Source organism: Sciurus vulgaris (genome assembly GCF_902686455.1).
Source record: "Sciurus vulgaris genome assembly, chromosome: 11".
Classification (NCBI taxonomy): Eukaryota; Metazoa; Chordata; class Mammalia; order Rodentia; family Sciuridae; genus Sciurus; species Sciurus vulgaris.
The window spans coordinates 11389219-11396531 of record NC_136472.1 but is presented as its reverse complement, the minus strand read 5'-3'; positions in this window follow the sequence as shown (position 1 = coordinate 11396531).

Here is a 7313-nt window from a genome sequence, read left to right as displayed (position 1 = left end):
GATTGACTGCAGTCCTCCGTGAGTGTGGTCCCAGGCACAGTACCTCCCAGCCATAATGTATGGGAGGGAAGCAGGAAGCCTTTGTGGGTGTATTGCCTTGGAGCTTAAGCACATGCTGCCTGCCTGACTGAGCTGTACTCTCCAGCCCCTCCCAGGACCTTGAGCCTATACTGTAATCTCCACTTCCTACGCGGAGGGCATGTGCTTTAAAACCACATTGCTGGTAGCTGAAGTCCCCAGACAGACTCCTATCAGGACATCCCAGGGGCTTAGAGATTACCTCAGGGCTAAGGACAAAGGCTGTACTTTGGGATAAGAGCGGTTCTTCCTTGCACAGCATCAGGGAGTGAAGGGTTTTGAGTAGAGCAATGTGATCTGGCTGAGTTTCAGAAGCCCACTGGCTGTTTGGCTAGTGAGGCTAGTTTGCTACTGCAACCTTGAATATTCACTAGGATGGTGAACTGGGAGGTGGTAGAGGGGGTTGTGTTCTGTACTTCCTTTCTAAGCAGGCCCACCTGATTGCCGTTGGATCTTTCTGTTACAGTGGGTGACTCTTAGGTCTCACAGTCCTTGAGGTTAACTTTGGCCCCCTGCCCAATGGGACAGAACGCATCACTGACACTGGGCATGGTTCCCTTCCGTGGAATGGGACATGGGGTGAGCCTGGGCCTCTGAGGGAATCTTGTAGGGGACAACATCAAGAGATCAGAAAGCCCAAATTAAGGCCCAGTCCTTGTTTGCTCATCTTTGTTTGCCTTGCCCAGCAAGAGGCCTGTTGGGCAGGAGTACATGCTGTCACTGAGGCTCTGGAGCACAGTTCCTGAGACTTCTCCCTCCTGGCCACTCCCCTCGGCTCTTGTCTAGGCCTCTTCCTGAGGTTCCCCACCCCTTCCCTCTTCATGGCCTTTCCCAGGGTCCCAGCTACAGCCCTCCCCTTCCCCTTTCCTTTTTCTGCTGCCTGGTTTCCTCTCTGACAGTTTTTATGCTGCTGTTGCTACAGATGGAACCTCAGCAGGGTTATGTACTGTGCTGTGGACTTTGACTTTTAAAAAATTGTGATAAAATATACATGACATAAAACACTATAAATCAATTTTAGGTGTATGATACAGTGGAATTAAGTGTGTTCACATTGTTTTGCAATCATCCATTAAATAATAACTCCCTTGTTTGTTTTTAAAAATGTTGTTGTAAGAACACTAAACGTGAGATCTACTCTCAAATTTTTAAATGTATAATACGTTATTGGCTACAGGTGCAATATTGTACAGTAGATCTCTAGATGTTGTTCATCTTGGTTACTTGAGGCTTTATCCCCATGGACTGACTGGTAACTCCTCATGTTCCCCTCCCTCCAGGGCCTAACTACCACTATTCTCTTTGAATCTGAATTTGAGTACACTTGTCCTTCCTTACCTATGATTTTGCTTTTGTGGTTTTAGTTACCCATGGCCATCTTTGGTCCAAAAATATTAAGTAGGAAATTTCAGAAATAAGTTTTAAATTGTGCATTATGAGTGGTGTGATGAAATTTGTCCTGCTTGTGATAAAAATTGTTCTTTTATCCAATGTATTCATACTGTATATGCTACCTGCCTTTTAGGTGCTTGGTAGTTGAGTTATCAGATTGACTGGTTGTGTGGCAGAGCTTGTGTTCAAGTAGCCCTTATTTTACTTAATAATAACCCTGAAGGTCAAGAGTAGCAGTGTTAGCAATTTTCATATGACAAAGAGAAGCCATTAAGTTCTTTGAGAAGGTGAAAGTTCTCAAGGAAAGAAAAGAATCTTACACCAAGTTGCTAAGATCTACGTATAATAAGATTTTGAAAGACCACATTTACACAACTTTTACAGCCTAGAGTTAATTCTATTTTATTACTAGTGACCATGCCTAATTTGTAAATTAAACTTCATCATGTGCAAGTATGGGGGAAAAAAGATATACATTGGTTTGGTGCTATCCTTGGATTCAGGCATCCACTGGGGGTCTTGAACAAGGGTCCAAGGATAAGGGGGAACTACTGTATTTTAGATACTTCATATAAGCGGAATATGTGGTGTTTGTTTTTCTGTGCCTGGTTTTTTTCACTTGGCATAATGTCCTCTGAATTCATTCTTCACTTTTTTTTTTTTTTTTTTTTTTGTGGTGCTGGGGATTGAACCCAGGGCCTTATGCTTGCAAGGCAAGCATTCTACCAACTGAGTTATATCCCCAGCCCTGAATTCATTCTTGTTGCTGTATAATGCAGCATTTCCTTTTATAAGGCCAAATAGTATTCCACTTTTCTTTTTCCATTCATCTGTCAATGGACATTTATATTGTTTTCATGTCTTGGCTATTGTTAGCAGGGCTGCAAAGAAATTGGGTGTGTTAATATTTCTTCAAGATTCTGAGTTCAGTTCTTTTGGGTAAATAACTGGAAGTGAGATGACTGGATCATGTGACAATCTTTTTTTTTTTTTTTTTTTTTTCTTTTGATATTGGGAATTGAACCCAGTGATACTTTACCACTGAGTTACATCCCCAGACCTTTTTATTTTTTGAGATAGGGTGTTGCTCAGTTGTGGCCGTCTTTGAACTTGCCATCTTCCTGCCTTAGTCTTCTGAGCTGCTAGGATTACAGGCGTGTGCCCTCACACCTGGCATGTTTAAATCTTTAATCCATTTTGAGTTGTTTTTTTTTTTTGTATATGGTTTAAGAGAAGGGTCCATATTCATTCCTTTGCATGTGGCTTTCCAGTTTTCTGAACACCATTTGTTGGGATATTGTCCTTTCTCCATTGTTTTTATTTATTTATTTTTAGGTACTGGGAATTGAACCCAGGGGCATTTGACCAATGAACCACATCTCCAACCCATTTTATTTTTTTATTTTGAGACAGGGCCTTGCTAAGTTGCTGAGTCTGGCCTGGAACTTGTCATTCTCCTGCCTTGGCCTCTGAGAGGGTGCACCACCTGGCTGGGCTGTGCTTCCCTCATTGTGTATTCTTGGCACCCTTGTTGAAGATCCCATGTGTGATTTTATTTGTGGAGTCTCTATTCTACCTCACTGATCTATGGTCACAGCAATGAAAAGCTGACTAACACCATCAGCTTCCTTTCAAAATTTATTACAGAGTTACAGTAGTCAAAACAGTATGGAACCAGCATTAAAACAGACACACTGACCAATTTTATACTGGAGGATGAGGAGGAAACAAAACTAAGGAATCAAGTGCAATCATAGCAACTGCCTCATCAAGCTGGATGCCTCTTCCAAGGGCAGCATGACCTCAGCAGGACTTACTGAGGGGTGGGGAGGCACACAGGCAGCTCCCACAGGAAGGGAGGCACTCTGTTCCTCTGCCCTCATTCCTTCATTCATTCAACAGTTTTGCAGTTCCTGCTCTGTCCCTGATACTACCCTCAACTTTCTGGGTACAGGTTGACGAGACCTGTCCTGAACACGGGGTGTAACTTAGTGGCAGAGCACTTGCCTAGCATATGCAAGGCCTGGGTTTGATCCCCAGCACTGAAAAAACCAACCAACCAACCAAACAGACCAGACCAAAAGAAACCCAACATGATTTCCAGTCTCCAGAAGGCAACATGCTTGAAATTCGAAGCATCGAGGGCCTCCTTAATGGTTACGGGCACTCCCATATGAAACCATTGGCTCCACAAGACTTGTACTTTCTTTGGTCATTGGGATACACTTTCAGATCTGGTGACAACTATATCATTGGTGAGTTTCTGGTGGTCTTCTCCAGAGCACTCTTAGGGGCTGGTGGAGAAATGGGTTTTTCTAATTTTAAGTGGGAGAGAAATGTATACATATTTCTAGATAGTACCAGTTGGAATACCTGATTTTCTTAAGCACCAAAAGAATTTATTGGAAGGCCATCCGGGACTGCCAGGAGGAAGCAGAACCAGACTTGGAAAATGGGCAGGAAGCCAGCGCCAAGAAGCAGGAAGTACAATTGTCTTTTGACTGGAATAGCCTGGGATGCTGCCACAAAGGACACACTGCCAAGATGTGTGTGGCTGGGCACAAAGGCACTGGCCACCCTGGGTGGGGTGTGGGTGTTGCTGAAATTCAGAACAAGTTCTCCTTGCAGTGTCCCTGGAGTGTCCTGAGTCCCAGGACTAAACAGGGTTACCTTTTTTTTGCCAAGTCATGTATCGTGTTACTGTCCCTGCACTGAGGGGTGTCCTGTTGTAATTCACATGGTCGTGTCTATGGAGCTGCAGTGCCCTAGAAATGGAAGAATTAAGGATGAGTCTAATTTTTTTTGGCTCAAGCATCTGAAAGATTGGATTTGCTACTTAATGAGATGTGTAGGACTGTGGGAAGGAGGCTGAAGAGGGGAAATAGGCAGCTCAGTTTGGGCCATAATGACTTTGAGATCGGAGATTTAGGTGGAAAGTGAAGAGAATAAATAATTGGACTTAACTGTTGTGTTTGTGGAGAGAAACGAGGAACTGAACTCAGGACCTCATGTGGGCTAGGTAAGTGCTCTACTTCCTAGTGAGCTAAGTCCCCAGCCCCTGGAGGTAGGGAACGGTTTGGGAGTTGTATGTCAGCTGGAATTTAAAACCGTGAGATGATGGGAGGGACAAGAAGAGGACCAATGGCCAAGCTCTGCGTGAAGACCGAGGAGGGCAATGCACAGGCAGGAGTGTTCTGGAACCTGCTCAACTCTGTCAGCTGCTGCTGAAGGGTCAGGTGAGTCGACAGAGGATTGGCTGTGGAGCTTTGCTGCATGGGTGTCTTTGGCGACCTTGATGAGAGCAGTTTTGATGGGGGTGGGGGCAGATGTCCTACTGGACGTGCTTTAGGAGAGGATCAGAGAGTACATGGGGTGACTACAGATGGGTCGCTGAGAAGGAAGGGAGAGAAAGGAGGCAGCAGCTCAGGAAGAAAGGGAACAAAAAGTGTTTTTATTCTCTCCCTTGCAATTTTTTTTTTTTTTTTTAAATGGAAGCAATAACAGCCTGTTTACTTTAGTAGAGAGACTGACCTTGAGGAGGCGGGAGAGGAATCTTGTTGCATAGAAGCCTCTGAGTCTGGATGGGGTTGGAGAAGAAGGGAGGGCTGGCCTGGCTAGGAGCTTGGTCCCAGAGGAAGCAGCATACATGAGCATAGAGCTGGTGGGAAGACGAGGGGGAACTTTGTGGAGTGTCTCTCACAGATTGCTTTTCTTCCCCTTCTCCTTTTTTTTTGTATTGGGTATTGAACCCAGGGGTGCTTTACCACTGAACTCCATCCCCACCCTTTTTATGTTTTATTTAGAGACAGGGCCTCACTAAGTGGCTGAGGCTGACTTTGAACTCATGATCCTCCTGCCTCAGCCTCCAAAGTCACTGGGATTACAAATGTGCACCACCACACCCAGCTCCTTCTCCTTTTTCTTCTTCTTGTAGAAAGAAGGGGCTGGAAATCTAAGATCAAGATGCCAGCAGTTTCCTCTGAGGTCTCTCTTTTTAGCTTGCTGATGGCCATTCTCTTGCTCCCTCTTCACCTGTTCTTCCCTTTGTGCAGACATGCCCTGGTGTGTCTCTCCAGTTTGTTTTAAGATGATTAAATTGACTTTTGATTGACAAGCAGTAACTATATATGTTTATGGGGCACACTGTGATATTTTGATGTATGTATCCCAGGTTGCTTTTATTTTCTCCATGGGAAACAAAATTGTTAACTGAGACTGAGGATGGCTACTTTCCAAGCGCTGGAGGTTTGAGGAGAAAGAAATAATGAATAAACCCCACCACTATCCTGTAACATCTTACTGGTTAGAAATACAGAATCTCCGTCCTGCCCCAGATCTACTGAATCAGAATCTGCATTTTAATGAGCTCCCAGGAAATTCATATGTGCACTGAAGTGTGATAAACCTTGATGTGGGAGAGTAGGGAGTTACCAGTTCTTTTTCTTTCTTTCTTTCCTTTTCTTTTTTGGTATTGGAGATTGAACCCAGGGGTGCTTAACCACTGCGCCACATCCCAGCCCTTTATATTTTTTATTTTGAGACAGGGTCTGGCTAAGTTGCTGAGGGCCTTGCTAAATTGCTGAGGCTGGCCTCCAACTTGCCATCCTCCTCCGTCAGCCTCCGGAGTTAGTGGGATTACAGGTATGGGCCACTGTACCTGGCTAGGAGCCACACTGTTTGACAGAAGGAGAAGTATAAGTTGATTGGCAGGTAGCAGATGGTGGGACAACCAGCTGGAGGTCAGATCTGCTTCTTTATTTTTATTTTTATTTTTTGCAGTTTTGGGGATTATACCTAGGGCCTCATGTGTGCTAGGCAAGCGCTCTCCCGTTGACCTACCCTGCCAACCCAGACCTGTCTTTGTTTCTCTGGTATTGCCTTGAACCACTGCAGGTGGTCTCCCTAACTGGTAGTGAAATGGGAGTCTGCTTTATGCTTTAAATATAAATCTCACTGTGTCTTATTTTTAAACTGATGTTTTTTCCCCTTCTTCTCCCACTCCCTAACCATGGGGGAAGCAAAACTGGCCTTTCTCTCCGAGTTATCTATTCTTTGGCTCCCTGAGCCCAGGAATGAAGAGGTCCAGAGTTCTGGGCTGGCATCATCCAGGCTGAAAAATGGTTATCTCTCAAGGCTATGAATAAACAAGGACTCCTGGGCCCACCTGGAATTTAGCCTTTGTATCCCCTTTAAAAGTCCACTGTTCCCCTGGGCAGTCAGAATCCCAGCCTCTGAGAAGGGAGTCCCCTGTGTATTCTCCTTCGCTAGTAAAGCAATAAAACTTCTTTTTCCTTTTTTTTCTTCCTTTTTTTTCAAAACCTTGTCTGGCTTGTGGTTATGGGGACAAGACCTGGGCTTTCTTTTCTGTATCAGTGGTGACAAAACACCAAAACCCCAAACCCCCCTGTTATGATAAGAAGGGAAAAAAATATTCCCTCCTGTTCTGCAGTTGCAGAAATAAAAGCAGGGTTCCCCCTGCCCCCTGTATTATAAAGCCATTCTTGTAAATGTTATCTCTAACACCGGTTGTGTCAGACACAGGCTGTTGCTTTGTCCATGGAAGTAACCTTTAACTTAAAAAGCTGTGATTCTGATTGCCTATCTTTCTTAATAATGTGTTGCCCTGGCAATACTATTTAAATTCACATCTCTGTTTTCTAGAAGGTATAAATACCTGTGGATTTTCTTTGTTAAGCCAGAGAGGAAGCATTGACACATCCCTCCTCTCCACTTGTGGGAGGTAAAATAAACACAGGAGCTGAAAGATTTCTTAATCAAAGAGTTTGAGACCCTTGCCTGCCTTTCTCTTTCTTCCTTCCTTCTATCTTTCTTTGGGGGGGCGG